Source organism: Echiichthys vipera (genome assembly GCF_963691815.1).
Source record: "Echiichthys vipera genome assembly, chromosome: 10".
Taxonomy (NCBI): domain Eukaryota; kingdom Metazoa; phylum Chordata; class Actinopteri; order Perciformes; family Trachinidae; genus Echiichthys; species Echiichthys vipera.
Window position 1 is genome coordinate 10160704 of NC_139835.1, and position 18196 is coordinate 10178899.

The following is an 18196-nucleotide window of genomic DNA, read 5'->3' on the forward strand; positions in this document are numbered from 1 at the left end:
CATTGGCAGATGCTGCAGTTGCTCGCTATGCTAATACACACATCTGTTTACGACCAACTGGACGGACACACACAAACCCACTTGCACAGGAGGAGGGAGGGAGAGAGGACTCCGGCCGCAGTCAGCGTTGTGGAAATAACAATTGACATGTTTGGGGTTTTAAAACACAGGACAAAACACACTCCGTTTCCCCTTGTGATGCAGAGGATGTTCAGCTCTGTGTATCTTGTGAGATACTTCCCTTATCCTGTGATACATGTATGACAATGCAAATGCAAATTGCCCTTAACTCTGGGTTTGTCTCTCTAGCAGCCTGTGTTTGTGTGCGTTATGTGGTATCTAATCTTTATTGACGGACTTTTCCCATAACATTGTCACCTCAGACCACACTGGCGTTAGCCGTCAGACAGCATCTACTACATCGCCAAAAGAGAGAACACATATGCTGCGTTCCAGTGCCGTGGGAGGGCGGAACTTTCGGGAGGTCAGAACTTTTGGACCTCCAACTCGGAAAAGTGCACTGGAATGCCTGGCGAAGTAGAACCTCCAACTCACGAACTCGAGGGAGCTCAACCAACTCCGACCTCATAAGTCGGAAAACAAAGACGGCGCCCGTGGAGACACAATTTGTGAGAGATAAAACTTCAAAGAAAAAGCTATTAACGTTACTTCTCTGCGCGAAGTGTTATAGTAGATACTGCATTTTAACACAACTTGTTTTGAATATTCTGGCATGAAAATATGAGTTATAATCTCTTACCATATCTACCGTATATACAGTATATACTTGTGTGTGTATTTGCTTTTACATACACGGCTCCAGATCAGTTGATGAAGATGTATTAGCTGAATACCGCTCTAATGTTAACCAATATAACCAACTGCTGGGCAATATGTAAAATAAGGTATTTGATGGGCATGTTTTCTACGTTCGACTTCAATTGTCTGGAACGCTTTGAAGTCGGCACTCGTAAACATGTAGAATAAGTCCCATGTCCCAGTGCTTAGGAATGCAGCATTACCCAGCCAGAAATACACCACAGCACATATGGAGGAACCTGGAGCAGCGCACAAGCAGTCGCCCTACAAGACAACACAATTGAGAACAGACAAAGAAAACCGAGCTACCAACTTGGTGAAGCCTTATAAAACACCTCTCCTATGGAGCGATCCCAGATGGATGAGTGGAGCTAGGCGGAACGAAGTTCATCTGGTGAGAGTCAGGTTAATGAGACAGGATATTCAGCTAAAACCAACATAAGTACTTTTTATTGACTTTGTATGGACCTTTTTGTACATGGATTTTTGTTTTCTACCCGGCAGTTAGATACATTCTTTGCATAAGGCTATCTGGTCCTTAATGTAGTCTCTACAGGGACAGATGCGTATCAAGGACTCGTCGGATCTCACACAGCTGAAGAGCAGGGGGTCAGACTGGAACAGACAGTGTTTACTGGCGCTTTTGAAGGCTGGAAACACCAAGTGACTGTCATAAAGCTCTGATGTTAAACAATCTATATTGGAGCTGGAAAAAAACAAAAAGGAGAGGAAATCGTCAACAGCTGTGTATCAAATCATATGGTCACAAAGCATGTCATTGAAATGGTGATGGATGATTTCAACTATACGCCTTGATTGAAGTGTGCATGACATGTACATTTTGTTGTCCGCCAGTCAAAATAACATACTTATCATAATCAAAGGAAAACTCATAGGGAAGGAAGGGCTCAATCTGAAATGTGTACGCAAAAACGACGATTATAAATCTATTATAGAAAAAATGCAGTTCTGTATTCATCAAGCTTCCACTCCGCTGTGCCCTCATGGGAATTGATAGATTTGACACCATGTTAAGAAGGTACGTACAGTCTGATTGAGGACAGCAGTGAGAGCTCTCTCCACATCTGTGGAGTTGTTCATATCTACCATCCATACGTAGGGCTCTCCTATGGCCTCTGCATAAGGATGCTGGGACGTCACCTGCAACACCAACAATGAAATTGATCAATACAGTATACCTGCTATTTATCAATTTGTATCCAATATTTGTTAAAACATGCATCATTTTTATTAATTTGGTAAAGACAGCAGATACTCATAATTTCATTTCTTGTTTATTTGATTGAGGTTGAAAAATATTTCTGTGCAGTGTGAGGTCCTACACATGTAAACATGTTTTGTTTTATCAGATCATGGTAAGTGCCTCACTTTTGAATACGAACCCTGACCTCTCTGGTGGTGGGCTTTCCCTTGAAGAACTCTGTGTTCAGGCTACTTTTTGGAGGGTGTAACCTGGTGTTCAGGAAAGCACAGCCATTTGCTATGGCCTCCAATGGGGCAGGGCCTTCATATGGGAAAGACAATCCGACAAAAACCTAAAATAGACCACAGATAAAACTAAATAAAAATAGTTTAGAATGTCATAGCCTTTATAAACAATACATGAAGAGGTATGTGGTAAGTACATGCACTGCTATACTGCCCCCACATGGTGCCAGCCAACACCACGAACTCAGCTCCTCAGTGTTCTTACAGCATGCCCAGGAAGGGTTGTCTTTACAAACTCATGGTTTTTGCACGCACCATGCACGCACAAACACACACACACACACACACGCACACACACACACACACACTCACACACACACACACACACACACACACAGAAAAAATGTGGGTTTAATCATTTTCTATTCAAGTCCAGATCTCAGAATGTCCAAACAACAGGAAAATGATGCCGTAAGAAAAAAAAAAAATGTGTGATGTTGCTTACATAGTGTTTGAAGCGTATAAAATATGTGATGTTGTTCACACTTTTTTTTTTAAATCACCATCATACTTTATGATTCTTCCTAATTTTAAGGGAGTTGCTTAAAAAAATTTCAGAAGTCCTCTTCCTCCTATATCGGGTTTTGGAGACCTCAGTTGATGGTTATAGTTTCACACTGTATGATCTTTATCTGTGATTCATGTTGACAGTACTTGGATCCCCAGGATTTGTTATCGGTGCAACAGTTATAGTGCTGTGAAAAAGTATTCGCCCCCTTACAGATTTCTTCTGTTCTTGCTTTTTTTGTCACACTTACTTTCCTCAAACAAAATTTAATATCAGACAAAGAAACCTGAGTAAATACAACATGCATTTTTTAGGTGATGATTTCCTTTATTGAGGGAAAAAAGCTATCAACCTGGCCCTATGTGAAGACGTATTTGCCCCCTAAACCTACAATGATTACTTTTTCACTTTGTCACATGGTTTGGATAGCTTGTTGAAATCATTATTTAAAAACGGCATTTTGTATTTACACAGGTTATCTTTGTCTGATATTAAAGCCCCTGAACACCCGCACAGCTATTTTCAGTTAACTAGTTGATTAGACCCCTTCTCAGGACTGTGTGGGTATGTCTACTGTGATTGACATCTTTCCGAGTCTCCTGTTAGCTTTGTTTAACCTGTTAAGGCGGGTCAAAGTACACCTATATCATTCTTAGTGGTAGACGGACATTTATGACCTCATTAATTCCCATCAAATTCTCATCAAAGCCCTGTTCACCTTCAACCCAAGCTGAGGTCTAATCAGCCAGAATAACTGAAAACACCTGTATAGGTGTTCAGGGGCTTTAAAATGTGTTTGATGATCTGAAATGTACTCCTCCTGTGGTCCTCAGGGAAAAAAAGATCTAGATTTACATACTGTACAAAGTTACATGAAAAACACAAACACGTAAAAGAGGCAATTCATATAAATGAAACAACATACAGTGATATGTTGTCAATATAGAAATGCAACGTAGACGTGTTTCAATATCTGTTCTTGTCATAATGAACTACACACTATGAACATTCAGAGGTTTCTTATCATCCAGATGTGTCAAATCCAAAAACTGTACAATCTTCTTCAATATTCTCAAAGATAGAAATGTATAGCACATTTTAATAGCAGATATTGTGGCTATAATAAGGTCATAAGAAAATAAAAATATCAGAACAGAAAAAAAATATTATTATTATATTATGTTATACTAATTTTTTAGATTCATACTTGTAATTTTTGTTTTCTAATATAAAATGTTTACATGCTTTAATGTTCAAAATTCACATTGTTTTTCACACTGTCTCTGACTTTTAACGACAGACACACTCACCTTGCTCTGTCTTAACAGGGTCTGAACCTCAGTGCCTTTGATAATGCCATGGTTTTTCACATAGGGTGGAATCTTAACACTTCCATCAACTGTACCATGGATCTCTAAGTACTTGTAGACAACATCCAGCTACGCCTCTTTACCCTGCAGTTTAACAGGAGAGGGAGCAAAGGTCGACTCAATCAATGGGAAAATCAATGGATGCAGCACAAATTACACCTGTCCACGGACAAGTGTGTATTTTATGGGGATCTCTGATTGAAAACACCCACAGATATATATCCACAAACAGCCAAAAGGTAAAACGAGGTGACAAAATATTTCCAAGGCATATAATATCAATCAAAACTCTGAAACCTAACATTTATAATTTCAAAACATTTATAACTATAATAATTGGTAAAATTACAACTTTCTCCTCTGAACATGATCTTTTTTTATTTCAATTTCTCCAAAGCCACCGCTAACTAGAACTGAATAATACTTCCTTAATATTTTCTCAGACAAATAGTGATGTTTCCATAGAACGTTTTTCCAGGCTATGTCTGTCCATTGTTACCTGCCAAAATGTGGCACTCTTGCCGTACAAAAGTGCCTGTTTTTTTCTTCTGGTAGACTAACTGCTCAATTTCTTCAGGGCTTTTCTGGTGCTGCTCCACAAAGCCCAGGAATGGGTTGTCTGTTGTGTGAGCTGCTCACAGTAAGACGATACATATTCATTAAAATAGGTACCAAACAAAGGTAGTCATCAATGTTCTACTCAGATCAAGCAACATATTGTATGTAAATTATACAAATAGCTGTTGGAAGAAGATGACGAATATGAGGCAAAAACATACGGAACATGGTGTAGAACTGCATTGGGATCAGGTCCAGATGTCCAAATGGACTATTAAGGTTGTGCTTTTTGGCCCAAGCTACATGATTGAAGTCGGGCTCAGTGCCAAAAGTGTCCAACACGCGAATTATACACCTCAACAGACACATTTACACAGTTAAACTCACAAACACAATAATACATATATTTTGATGGCAATCTGCACAGCCAAAATTATTTAGACACCGGGAACACCTGAACATTAAACCCTCCGACTGATGCATCCAGTTCATCCTGAAAGTGGGGCTGAGGTCAGGGCTCTGGGAAACTCTAAAACTTCTTTTTCTTTTCTTTTTTCTCTTTTTTTAAAGTTAGCTTAAGGGGGTGAAACAACATGCTGTTACCCAGTCACACGTCATTCAATTGACATTAATGTACTTGTACATACATAAGACCTCAGATTCTATTTTAGTGACACTTCACAGTCACCTAATTGATATTTGAATGCAAGCATTGACATATTCCATGGACCGAATATAAATATGGAGGGTTGACAGTTCCCTTAAACATTTGATCACCCCCTGGTGGTTTGTTGCAGTAGCGGTCATTAATCCGGCTCCTTCCATGTTAGCGGATGAGAGGAGGCCAAAGGTACTTGGTATCACACTGATGTTTGTTCATTTTTATTTTTTTTGCTATAAAAATGTGGTGAAAAGTCATGATTGACAGCTGCGATTGACTCGTGATTGGCCAGGCAGGTGTGTGGGCCGAACTTCAATACCGCTCGATGACAGGTGCACAGACTCTGGTTGCGTAGTTCTAACATGGCAGAGTTAATATAAGTGATGTTTTGGCTTTACCTGCAAACATCCTCACTTTTTTGTGCCAGATATCTCATCACTAACTTTTACATCTTCTGTTATTTCATGCCCATCTCCAACCCACTCTGTGGTAAGTAAATAAGTACATATGTACATAAGTACATGAGTACATAAGTACATAGAATTACCATCACATTTTTGCATTGCATTCTTTTGACATATCTCATCATTCTGTTCCAACATGCTCATGGGCCATTTACAACATTTGTACACCAGCTCTCTGTATTTTCAAGCTTATAATAAATAACCAAATTAAGGCACAATAATTATGTTAATCACTACATTCTGGTTTTAAAAACTGTGTCATACAGTGTTGTAAGCTTAATCAAATGGGGCCTTGTACAATTGCTTGAATAATGATTAATGGCATTAAGTCCTTACTTTCTGAGTTATCAAACTCTTTCACTGATTCTGTATATTTCAGCATTTTAATGTTGAAATGACATTAACACATTACACACATACTGTATATGCACAGACTCTCACTCTCATAAAATACATTAAAATAATATCAGGATTCTTATGCTCACCTGTAATTGATCTGAGATGCCGTTGGTATTGTATGAATCTGTCTAAAGCTAATAATGTCCGTGTATATCAGGTTTGGCTCCATTTTTGGATGACGAGGTGGGCAGTTACCTTTATTTAGTACCTTTATCCCTAGAAATATAGAAACAGAGAGATGAACACAAGAATGGATATACAAAAATAGAGCTTTTGTTCCATTAACGGGGAATTGTTGAATAAATGGGTAAAGACACCAGTAGCCCTGACTGAAACAAACCTGCAACAAAAGGATTTTTTGTGTGCAGACTCACTGCTTTAGGTCAGGTTTTGAGGCAGTAAAGTGAAGATGGTGACTAAGGATGTAAAGTGTGGATATGAGATCACTCCACTGGACTAGTTCACCAAGGGGCCCCCCTCAAAGGCAGTTGCTGCTATCTTAGTACCCGATTCATCTGTCAGAGCTCCGGGATGCACCAGAATCTGGGGAGGAAAAGAAGTTCATGGACAAGATGCAGCAAGAAATTATATTGTTCTTTTGTGTCATACTTTTTTCCCCCAGAATTGAACCAATATAATGGTTTCGCTGCTAATAAAGTTCTGAGGAAAACAAAGGCTACAGAAAGCATTGGGTCCACAATATTTGTTACTTTTTACCCACCTGTAAAACTTGGATCCAAAAGCAAAGCATTTTAAGAAATCCAAGTAATATGGCCATTGTGTAATATCAAAGGCCTTTTGGGTAACTAAGGATAGAGTGACTTCTTCTCATGTATAATTTCTTATATAGAAAACATTAAGTATTCTGCAATGAATGTCTATCTGATTTTCACAAGATGTAGAGCACTGGGATAAAGCCTGACATCCGGCAGACTCTCACACACCAGATGTTAGGCCCCTGTTCCTGCTATCTACTGTATAGAATGCTGTAGGAATGACATCTTTTTTAGGCCAACCCAGAAGTTATCGTCGCTCTGGGCACAAACGGCAAACGTAAATAAGTTTATGATACTTATACATTTTGTTCACAAATATAATCTTCACAAATGAACACCACTTTTATCATTTTCAATGCGTAAATGCAATCACCTGAACTACACCTACCTTGAGCTTTTGTCCGATTTCGCTTGTACGCAGTGTTGACGTTTGTAGTCTCATTTGGCTACTTGTTATCATCTTCCTTTTTTAATAAGAAGTTTAAAAAATTCCCAAGTTGGAAATTTAGTTACATTATTCATCTCATAGCAAATAAACATTTGAATTAAGCCTGTGTTGGCCAGAAGACCTAATCTAGGGCATCTAACAAAAATCCCATAAAAAAATCACATTGAGACGATATGCAAAAATGCAAACTCACTTCCGGGCTTCAGGACTCATTCCTGCAGCACTATATTTTACAAAGGGCACCATTGAATTAGCGCTGCACAAGAGGATTGTGATTAGTTTAAATAAATACCTATACCAGAATGATAAGCCCGTTGAGATATATCTGGCAAAGTGAGACTACTTTTAGTTTCAATGGAATGAGAACCTTAATTAAAGAGGAAAGGCAGCACCTGCTTTGGATGTTATAACTTCATTCAATGGACATAATCAGTGTTAATCAGCCTCACAAATAAGGGTGAAAAGGGGCCTGCTACCCCCTACCAGTAGGTTCAGAAGGTTGTTATCATCTGTCAACATGGTTACGATAAACGTTAGGACTCTTCGGTGTCCCTTTTTAATGGTCTGGGAGTCCCATTGTGAGGTCAAAACAAATAAAGCAGTACTTGGTTAAGTTGGGCCAACAAAACAATGTGGTTAGGTTTAGGAAAAGATTGTGGTTTGGATTAAAATACGGAAGAATGTCATCTAAGAAAGTTAGAATAAAAATCACTGGTGACTTTTGGTTTCACATAGGACACCGCCTGGGTAAAAGTCCTGCATGTGTGTAATCTATCAACCTTTATCCTAATGCCGAATTTCTGGTCTTTTAACAGTCCCTGCCGTCATACTACATCAACATGAAGCAGTTGAGAGCGACCACTACAATAGATGATAATGATAATTCATGTATCTAATTATGCTTTCTATTTTGTGTAACATCTTTATTTTACTAAGGCTTGCTAAGGTAACTAGGAAGTATAGTAGGGCCATACCGCTGCATATCTATAATAGGAGTGAGCAACTGATATGCCCATTCAATCATCTGACAATGGTGGAACTGGCTGGGGAGGGAGGCAGCCACCTCTGAAAACATCCTCTAACAAGAAAGGAAAACGTGTCCATTCCATGTGCATCATTATGAAACTGTGAATGTCACATTAAAGAAAGCTAAATCAAATCCTAGCTTTGGTCTCAGTATGTATAATGTAGTTAAATCAGGGAATTTCATAGTAAGCAATATCATCAAAAGCCACTCTGAGGTCTTTTCTTTTTTTAAATTACTGCTTATTTCAAGTTGAAATCCTACCCCCCCATTATGACTGTAAAGCCCATGCCAGAACAGAAAGCATAGCAACAGTAAGAAAGGGGAGCAGGGGTTAGTAAACCACAACAATGGGGTGCTATAGCCTACATTACCTGTTTAGCTTTCCTCTCTTTAGGGTTGTATTTGGCTGAAAGAGAGTGTCCTGCGTCCACCCAAATCTCTTCCATACTGCGAATTCTTTGATGAATCCAAAGGAAATGGACATGCTTCTTCACAGATGGATACAGACCTGTTAGACTTTCCCATGTCACTGCGTTGTCAGATCCTACGTGGAAAAATGAAGAAAACAGAAGGCTTATTCTTCATTATTTACCGCTTTGTAGAACCTATATGTTAGACATCTGTATCTCTTCTCAACACAATGACTTCTTAGTTGACAACATCAAGCTAAAAGGTTGAACAAATTGCAACAGAAGCAAACTCAACTGATTTTGTATCCTCAATATGTCCTGAGTAAGGGAAAAAAAGCCCCGAAAAATCCTGAAAGCCCCGAAAGTTTCGAAAAAGATCCAGATATACCCTCTGCATTCGCCTAGTCATTATTTTTTCTCAAACGAATAGGAGAAAAAAAACAACTTTAGATATCATCAGGAAAATTACTGAGTTGATTATTTACATAAAGACATACAAAAAATGTATTACAAGTGTTTTTTTAATTGTTTGTAAACATGTGCAAATGGGGCATAATCTAATTACATATGTCCTAATTTTCATAAATACCACAACGGATGTAAAAGTTGAGTATAGCCAAGTAAAAATGTCTTGTCGAATCTTGTTGACATTCAACAATAAAAGACTTAATGTTATGTTCTGAATTAACCCATTTAGTCTAGCCATGAGCATTAAACAGGGACTTGGGTCATTGCTGAATGGATTTGGCTGCTGTAGATGACTGAGAACTATAAATGTATCCTGCACAAGATACAAAATTGCACAATAAACATAGACTCTATTTTAGCTATTTTTTTGTCTTCAGCATTCTCCTTATCCTTGTCTCCTGTTCTTCCCTTAGACTCATCCCACGGACCCTGCCCTAAACCCCACCACTGCAATAATAATTAATAAAGGCTGATTTAAACTATTTCTTCCTGTCTCCATTTATTAATGATCATGGGTATGATGCCCCATTTGTGAACAAACAATTTAAACAATTTTTGTTTGTCTTGATGTAAGTAACCAACTCAATAATATTCATGGTGATATCTAAAGGTTATTTTTTCTCCTATTCGCATGAGAAAAATAATAACATGGGTGTATTTGGGTCTTTTTTTAAACTTACCCCTATTGGGATTTTTCCCCCTTACTCCGGACATATTGAGGATACAAAATCAGTTGAGTTTGCTTCTAGTGCAATTTGTTCAACCTTGACCCCTATTTTGGCTTAAAATGACAATCTTACCTTTTCAGCACTGATACATTAAATATTTGCTCTTTCCAAATGAGCTGAACAGGACCACAGAACATACCAATGTCACTACTCTCATTTATGTCAATCATGCCATTTTCCACTACCTATCCTGATCACCATTCAGTTTTTAGCAAATGTACAGTATTGGCATTTTAGTGACACCATAACCATTAGTTTACGTAGGCAACTAATGTCGAAGTTGAGCTCAAGGGACAGTGGAAAATAGAACTAGAATCCAGATGTGCAGTTTCAGGATTTTTTCTTCCGTTATCAACAGATAGGAACACTGGTAAATCAGATCTGGTTGTATATATAGATTTTACCGCTATCCATGAGAAAGATTTCTGCTGTAATTCCATAATTTGACCTTTTTGCATCGCATCAAAAATACCTACAGGAACTGATTTGTTTTAAGGAACACTGACAATATGATTGGAGAAAATACTAAGTGGTAATATATTCATAGGAATCTTGATGTTTCAATGATTGGTTGCTATTACAATGGCAGAGACATTTGTTACCTTCAATTTCCCCTTACATTCTGGCTATCCATCCATGGGTGGTAGTGGGCAATTTTTATCCTCTTTGATTTGAATATCAACTGTAAGAAACTCACAAACAGCAGTGAGTTTGCTTGTTCTGAGATGCTCTATTCATTCAAAAGTATTCATTTATTCATTTATCCAATTAGTGATACCAAATTGCATTTGTTTGTTAGAAGTCTTGATCTAAATTCAAATCATGTTGAGGAAAACCATCTTCAAGTTTTCACCAACTGCTTGCAGGAGCAGTTTTATTTACTTGTAGCTCTCATTGGATGATTTTTATTTTTCAGTCACATCACTTGCTCAGAGACCTGGAGGTTTGACCACACTGAGAACCACACAGAGCTACTGGACAATTTTGTTATTTTTTAAAACCCAGAAGGGCCTGGATCATCTCTAAAAAGAAGGAAGAACAAAGATATAGAAGCTGCAAGTACTAAATACATGACACACACACACACACACAGCTGTATTTCAACAATTAATACACTACTGCTAATATAAAAGTCTAATGTTACAAATATCTGTACTTGATCTTTATGGTGCAGTAATGCTGTTGTTTGGGAGATGAAGGACAAGAGATTATTCATTGGCATAGCGAAGGCTAAGTAGCTACCTAACATTGCTAACTGTGGTTAGCTAAACACCACTAGCATCTCTGTGGCTAAAGACACCACTTAAGATAGAGACAGACACAGGCAGGACAAGGTAAGTCTTGTAAGGCTATCTGGAAAATGATTTAAATGTAAGGAGCTGGTTTTACCATGGAGATGTGAGAGACAGCTAGCTTGACCAGAGTCAGTTGCATGGGTGGTCAGTTTTAGTGTCAGTGTAGTTAGCTTGTCAATCAGTCAGTAAATCTATTTGATGAGTGATGTGCCTCTAGCCAGGGGCGGCAACCAGTGAAGTGCAGTCAGGGGAGGCAGGTGAGGCTGTGCCTCCCCTGTCATCATGAAAGGAAAAAGAAACGAAATAATAAAATAACACAAGTATTAATATTTATCCTCTGGACTATGATTTTGGTGTGGTTCTTAATGTATTTTGAACGTTTTTATAGTAAAAATGGCAGAAAATTCTGTATTTCCTGCTTAAATAAACAGAGTCTCTTCGGAGACGAGAGGTGAGGCACGGACAGCCGTGCCTCCCTCCAGATTGCGCAATCACTCACAAACTGGATTAAGCGCGTGCAGAGGGCGCGTGCTTGTTCCCATTTCTGTGTATGTTTCCAATATGATGGTTGAGGACACTTTTATGTAATAAAAGTATATGTATTTTACGTATATGTGTAATATTTACATTTTATTGATAAGACATAAATCCACAGGGAAAATGCTTTCCTTGAGGCAGGCAGTACCTCTGCCTCAAGTTAGGCGGCGATAGTGAGCAGCCTGATAGCCTGCATCCAGCCAGGTTACAGTGAACTCTAACCTGTGTGCAAAAAGTAAACACAAGAAGTGTGCTGTGCGACGCTGTAGAGCTTAGCGACAAGCTAAGTAATTTCTCGCCCTGAAAATTAAGGATTTGATTTCTAAGACATTTTTCAAAGCTGGACTTTCAGTCAGTCATTCTCTCATGCTATGCTATTGGCATCCTACTGTATGTTTGTAAATCTGACTTGTGAGTCAGTGCCTCCCCAACCCCAACCCTCACTGCTCGTCACTGGCGGCAACAGTTATAATAGCAAATACCCCTCCTCAAGTGTTTTTCGTTCTGAGATGGGATTCAGTAGAAATAAAGCCCAGGCTTCTCTCTCTTCGTTTTTTCCAATTTCATCCAACTGAAAAATAATTTGTCTGACATTTTGGCAAGCAACGTGTAACAGCTGCCCCCACACAGCCCTGTAGTAAGTTAGTTCCCCCCTGAAAAGGCCTACCTTAGAGTTTTGTGAATCGAACCTAACCCTTTAAAACAACAAGGTCATATTGATCTCAAATACACACCTGAAACATTGCATGACTGTATCTTGCACGATTGCAGGGCTATCTCAGGGACAAAATCTGGCCGCAGACAGGGAGATTATAAACACCTTGCAAAATACTAAAAACCTTCTCTGTGGTAGTTCCTGCTAGGCATCTCCAGGACTACGTTTTTCCATGATAACACACACCCACACACACACACACACACACACACACACGCACACGCACACACAAATACACACACGCACGCACGCAGGCACGCACGCACACAGGCACGCACGCACGCACGCAGGCAGGCACGCACGCAGTCAGGCACGCACGCAGGCAGGCATGCACGCACGCACAGAGGATACTTTAGATTCTCTGAATCTAAAGTATCCTCTGTGCGTGCGTGCTTTTGACCACTGTGCAAAATTCCCTGAAGGGACATGAATAACTGGAATTCTTACTCAAAAGCTCTGAAACTCTACCCTGCAGAGCAAACAGCCTGTATTTTCGATGTATTAGAAATGAAATCTGTACAGTGTTTGACTGCCAACTAGTATTGTCACCAGTAAGCCACACCATGTCATCTTCTTCCATTGTGACAATGAACATGGGCTGCAGGGGACTGTCACGTAATCCTATTTAAGCTGTCTAACTGCGGTAAACTCACAAAAAACCCAAATAAATGTAATAGTATAATAATAATACGTTTAAATCCATGAGTGAAAATAGTCCCTAATAACAGCATAATGTATTCATTTTGGGTAACTTTTGCTAAAAACTACAGTGTCCTGCTGTTTTATCTTTAATGTCTTCAGGAGGGCATGCTAGGGAAATCACAACATATTTTGAACCTGTCAGTGAATTTCTTGACAATGAGAAAAACAATACCATCAGTGGGGCATACAGTTACATTTTCTCTTCAATTTGACTGAGAGTCATTTTACCATATTTGACTTGTTGGACTTCTTCTTTCTTCTCTTTCTTCTCTGCCTGTAGTAAAAGGAATTCATCCAAGTGAGTCAATTGTTGCTGCAGTTGGAGTTTATCTGAATGTAGGTCCTTAATCATCTCATCCCTCAGTTGTCCTTTCTCCTCTTCTACCTCCATTTTAATCTGGAGTGACTGGAATTCGTGCTTGTAGTCCTTCAAGGGGTGCGGAGGAGTGTCTGAGAGAGAGAGTTTGTTGCGTTAATTTTAAATAATTATTTCTGCTTTAAACATGTTTTCCAGAAACTTATATCTGAAAAGAACTGTTGAAGGAATTAACCATAGTTTACATTGTAGTAAAATAATCAGGTAGGAAATATTACCAGGAAATTGCTATTTTGATAAGATATAGTACTATTTTACTAAAAAATTATTTTTGATGCAGAAAAGAAACATAAAAAGACGAGAAATTACTTATCCTGTCAATAAATATTGTCTTTGTAGCTGTTTTTAGAAACTACTTAGCTGTTTTTGAAAAATAAAATTATATATTTTATGACACACTTGTAAAGATACGCAGTAGCAACTCTTGAAAAATACATTCCCATACAGCAAAATTGCTTTCTAAATCAAGATTCGAAGGTAAAGATATTTTCTAGTGATAGGCGCACATTGTGAAATGGATGCTACTTCAAATGTGTGGTTTACATCGTTAATTGAAGCAAACCTACTACATTTATTATGTTACTTAAGCATGTTTGTATGTTTTGTGTTAAAGGAACAGCCGTCTGGACCCATCATTGGATTTCTTGACAATGAAAAAGAGAACAACATCAGCCATATCATTTTTAGTCAGTAATGCTTTTTTCATATAAACCCATCTGAATTCATCACTTACACACTGATATAACTATACTTGCTTTAGACTGCATCTAGTGTATTGTCACAGTAGAGTTTCTCAATGTGAAAACTGTCCACTCTGGGACTATACTTAGTTTGATCAAGTCCTTTTTACCAGATTTGACTTGCTGGACTTTATTCTCTTCCTTCTCTGCCTGTAGCTTGAGGAGTTCCTCTGTGAGTCACTTGTCGCTGCAGTCGGACTTTATCTGAACATAGGTCCTTAATGATCTCATCCCTCATTTGTCCTTTCTCTTCTTCTGTCGGCATTTCAATCTGGAGTGACTGTAATTCTTCTTTGTAGCCCTTCAAGAGAGGCAGGGTAGGGACTGAGAGAGAGAGAGAGACAGAGAGAGATAGAGAGAGAGAGAGAGAGAGAGAGAGAGAGAGAGAGAGAGAGAGAGAGAGAGAGAGAGAGAGTTTGATGTGTCCAGTCAGCGGACATAACCAAGAAATTGCTATTTAATTAGATATACTGCTACTACTACTAGAGCTGTGGCAGTAGTGTGTTTTTGCTCACACTCATCAGAGGAACCCACGATGTCCAGGAGATCATTCACAAACTTGACAATAGTCTTCATCATTTCTAGGACAGAAATGGGGAAATGAAAAAAGGAGAGACATACATAGATGAGCAGGAAAGTCTGGGAGAACTAAAAAAGAGATGAGCAGATGTTGTAATGTCTGTAAACAAGAAATCACTTTAAAACAATGCTTAAGTATGCAAAAGATAGTTATGACATGTCAGAGAAAATGATTTCCCACAAAAATTATTTCACAGCAATTTACCCACTAATCGGACCTTTAATTTAACAACCCATATCCCTTCTCATGAATAGCTCTAATCTCAATGTTCTTTTCGAACCATCGCTACTGTGACATAATGGCTGAATCAGATGTCTTCAGTGCAACCTGTTTCCCTCCGTATCTAAAATGGGCAATTGACAAGCAGGGCGCTAAATCATTCACCATTCTCCATTTCTTATACCACATTCATTTTACTGTTAAATGACTATGTGAGGAAGATAGTGTTGCTCACTATGATTTTTTCCTTACAACAAGAAATACGGTTTCATGGGATAGAATTGTATCTAGTATATTTCTGTTGAATCCTTCGCCTGCTCCATTTCAACCCCTGTTTACGCCTGACTCCTCATTATCTCGATGCTCTCTTCTCACCTTCAGACCTGTTTCCATTCAAACGTTGCTCTGCTGCCTCAGCCTGTTGTGAGCAGTCATGCTGATTTCCTGCTGGTCAGGGTTTCTCTGAAACCGGATAAGACAGACACATGTTACACAACAAAAAGCTTGTGAGAAAGGGCATTTTTGTGAATGTTAGAAGATGTATGTATGAGGCAAATATATGTGACCTGAATTCAACTAACTATGAATGAATGAATGGATGAGGATACAGACCAGGTTTATATGTGGTAAACTCAGGCACCAGATGAAAAGAATAATCAGTAGCATCCACACCAGGGTGTTGTTCGGTTTTCTCATGATTCAAATGGGCTCAGTCTGATGTAGTACAGCTGAACGTTGGTTGGCGTGTGCCTTGTTTTACAGAAAACGTTATTTTACATAAAATGCAACATTTCAACACAAATAATTCTGCATGTTCAGTAGTGAGAGCGAGTGTGTGAGACAGAGAGTATTTGTCTAATTGACCCTACCAAACTACCTTGTGCTTCAAGTTCTGGAGGTTTATCTAAAATTGTTTAAATTTCTGAAAATGTTTGTGCAGCAAACACACGGTATCCTCTACAACACAAAGATGGATACTCCCACTACCCCTGGCCAATTGTCTCAAACAGCTTCACCTCAGTGTGTAATTGTTTTCACTGAGTAAGGTGCTCTTTTCATTTGTTTAAAGTGATGGATAGATTGCGGTATTTTACGTGTATCTCGACATCATTGAAAATTAGAAAAACCTCTGAGCCAGGTGTGGCGAGTTCCTCTGATTGAGACTGCACCACTAAGGAAATGTTATAAGCACAGTTTGAGAGAAAGGGAGCAGCGAGGTGGAAGACTCTTCAACTGGAGCTGCAGCTGAACCGGACAGATGGACAAAACGCCAAGTTGTGAGTGGAAGACTGGTTTATCTGAAGTTAATAAGGAGTTTTTTGCTGATTGGACCAGGAAGCTGAGGAGGGACACCTTGATAAGTGAAAAGTGGACTCACCCCCTTAAGACTAAGCCTAACCCCTCTCTCATCTTCTCTCTCTCCAGGCCCAGTAAAGACCACTACCCGAGATTAGGAGGATATTTTGTTATTACGCCCCCTAACCCGCTGCCCCCTGTAATAAAATTAAACTATATATTTTTTGACATTTAAACTTGACTTGTGCTCGCTTTATTTCAATTGTTGAACTTGGCTTGGCTGAACTTGCTTCGACCCAAGCCAGACATCCCACAACTCCCAGTCTCTTAGACCTCAGAGCCATCCCAGGCATATCACTTACAATAGCAAATAACACTGGTCACTCGTTCAACGACTACCTAATATTAGTACCATCTGGCTGCAGATACAGGACTCTTAAATGGAGAAGAGCTTGTTTCAGCAGGAGTTTTGTCTCCCCTGCAAAAACCAGCCCTGAACAGCCTTAGTGGAATGGCTGTGAGCTGAGATGATAAATTAATTCATGAAAATCTTGTATACTGTCTATCTGTATAAAACAATGCATAAATCTACATGTTTTAAGCTTTCTGTATGTAACACACGGACATAGTCACAGCTCAAATATCTACAGTAATGACACTTGTTGGGCAATCCTTCCAGTGACCAAACGACCACAGTGTGAATAGCCTGACTGTCTGCAGTATCTCTCAGATGCAAATAATCTGCACACAGAACAGCTCCTAAAACCAACAGTCATGCTCACAGTTAGACCTCCGATGAAACATGGATACCGTCCTGGTTGACTGCATAACCTTTCTAGGTTCTAAGCTTGTCTTTGCAGCCTTCAAAGAAAGTGGCTTGTTTCGCATGTCTTAAGTGTCACTTCACTGTTCTTTTGTACTTGTGATATGCAGAATACATCATCCATAGAAATTAAATTACCTAACGCTAACATTAGCTAGCCATACTCAAAGGACACCAAAGATTATGTAACATGAATATTGGAGCTCATATCTGAGTTTCCTACGAATGCTGCAAGAGGTAGACCTGACATATCCTGTCCATCTCAGCTATATGAAAGATTGAGGTCTGTCATTCGTAAGCAAACATTGGGCTTTATAAAAAGCAAATGCTTGATTTATTCTGAAATATTGTTATATTTTTTTTGTGAAATAACTAAGGCACTTCAACAAAAAACTTTATTTTGTTAGGAAAACAGTGAGCAAAATCAGAGAACAGTAACCACAGTGTCAGAAGAGAAGATTTCAACAATGTTTTCTTAGGGCTATAGGATTCAAACATGAATAGGAAGTGTAGAGGCTGTTGCTTTGAATTACTTCAGCACATTTGCGTCTGACTTCTTTAGAGACTTTGAGTTCAGTAGTTCCCAGTCCGACGCCAGACAAAATGTTTCCCATCAGACCCAGTTCAATTGGACTTTAACAATGTCCTGTCATGGTTTGGGGGATGTTTTCTGCAGCAGGAGTTGGGCCTCTTGTACAGCTACATGGCAAGGCAAGGCAAGGCAAGGCAGCTTTATTTGTATAGCACTTTTCATACACAAGGCAGACT

The 18196-nt window shown here is 39.0% G+C and overlaps 1 pseudogene across 1 annotated transcript; it reads right to left on the reverse strand.

The window, feature by feature from the left end:
• Nucleotides 1–1323: 1323 nt before the first annotated feature.
• LOC310953218 (alpha-1,6-mannosylglycoprotein 6-beta-N-acetylglucosaminyltransferase A-like) lies at nt 1324–15089 on the reverse strand (annotated as a pseudogene). Its single transcript has 12 exons — nt 15026–15089; nt 13623–13844; nt 8911–9083; nt 6663–6831; nt 6375–6504; nt 4986–5119; nt 4706–4837; nt 4147–4290; nt 2229–2375; nt 1867–1980; nt 1689–1732; nt 1324–1525 (listed from the first exon to the last, which is right to left on the reverse strand). The product of its transcript is annotated as an alpha-1,6-mannosylglycoprotein 6-beta-N-acetylglucosaminyltransferase A-like (transcript).
• Nucleotides 15090–18196: the final 3107 nt, after the last annotated feature.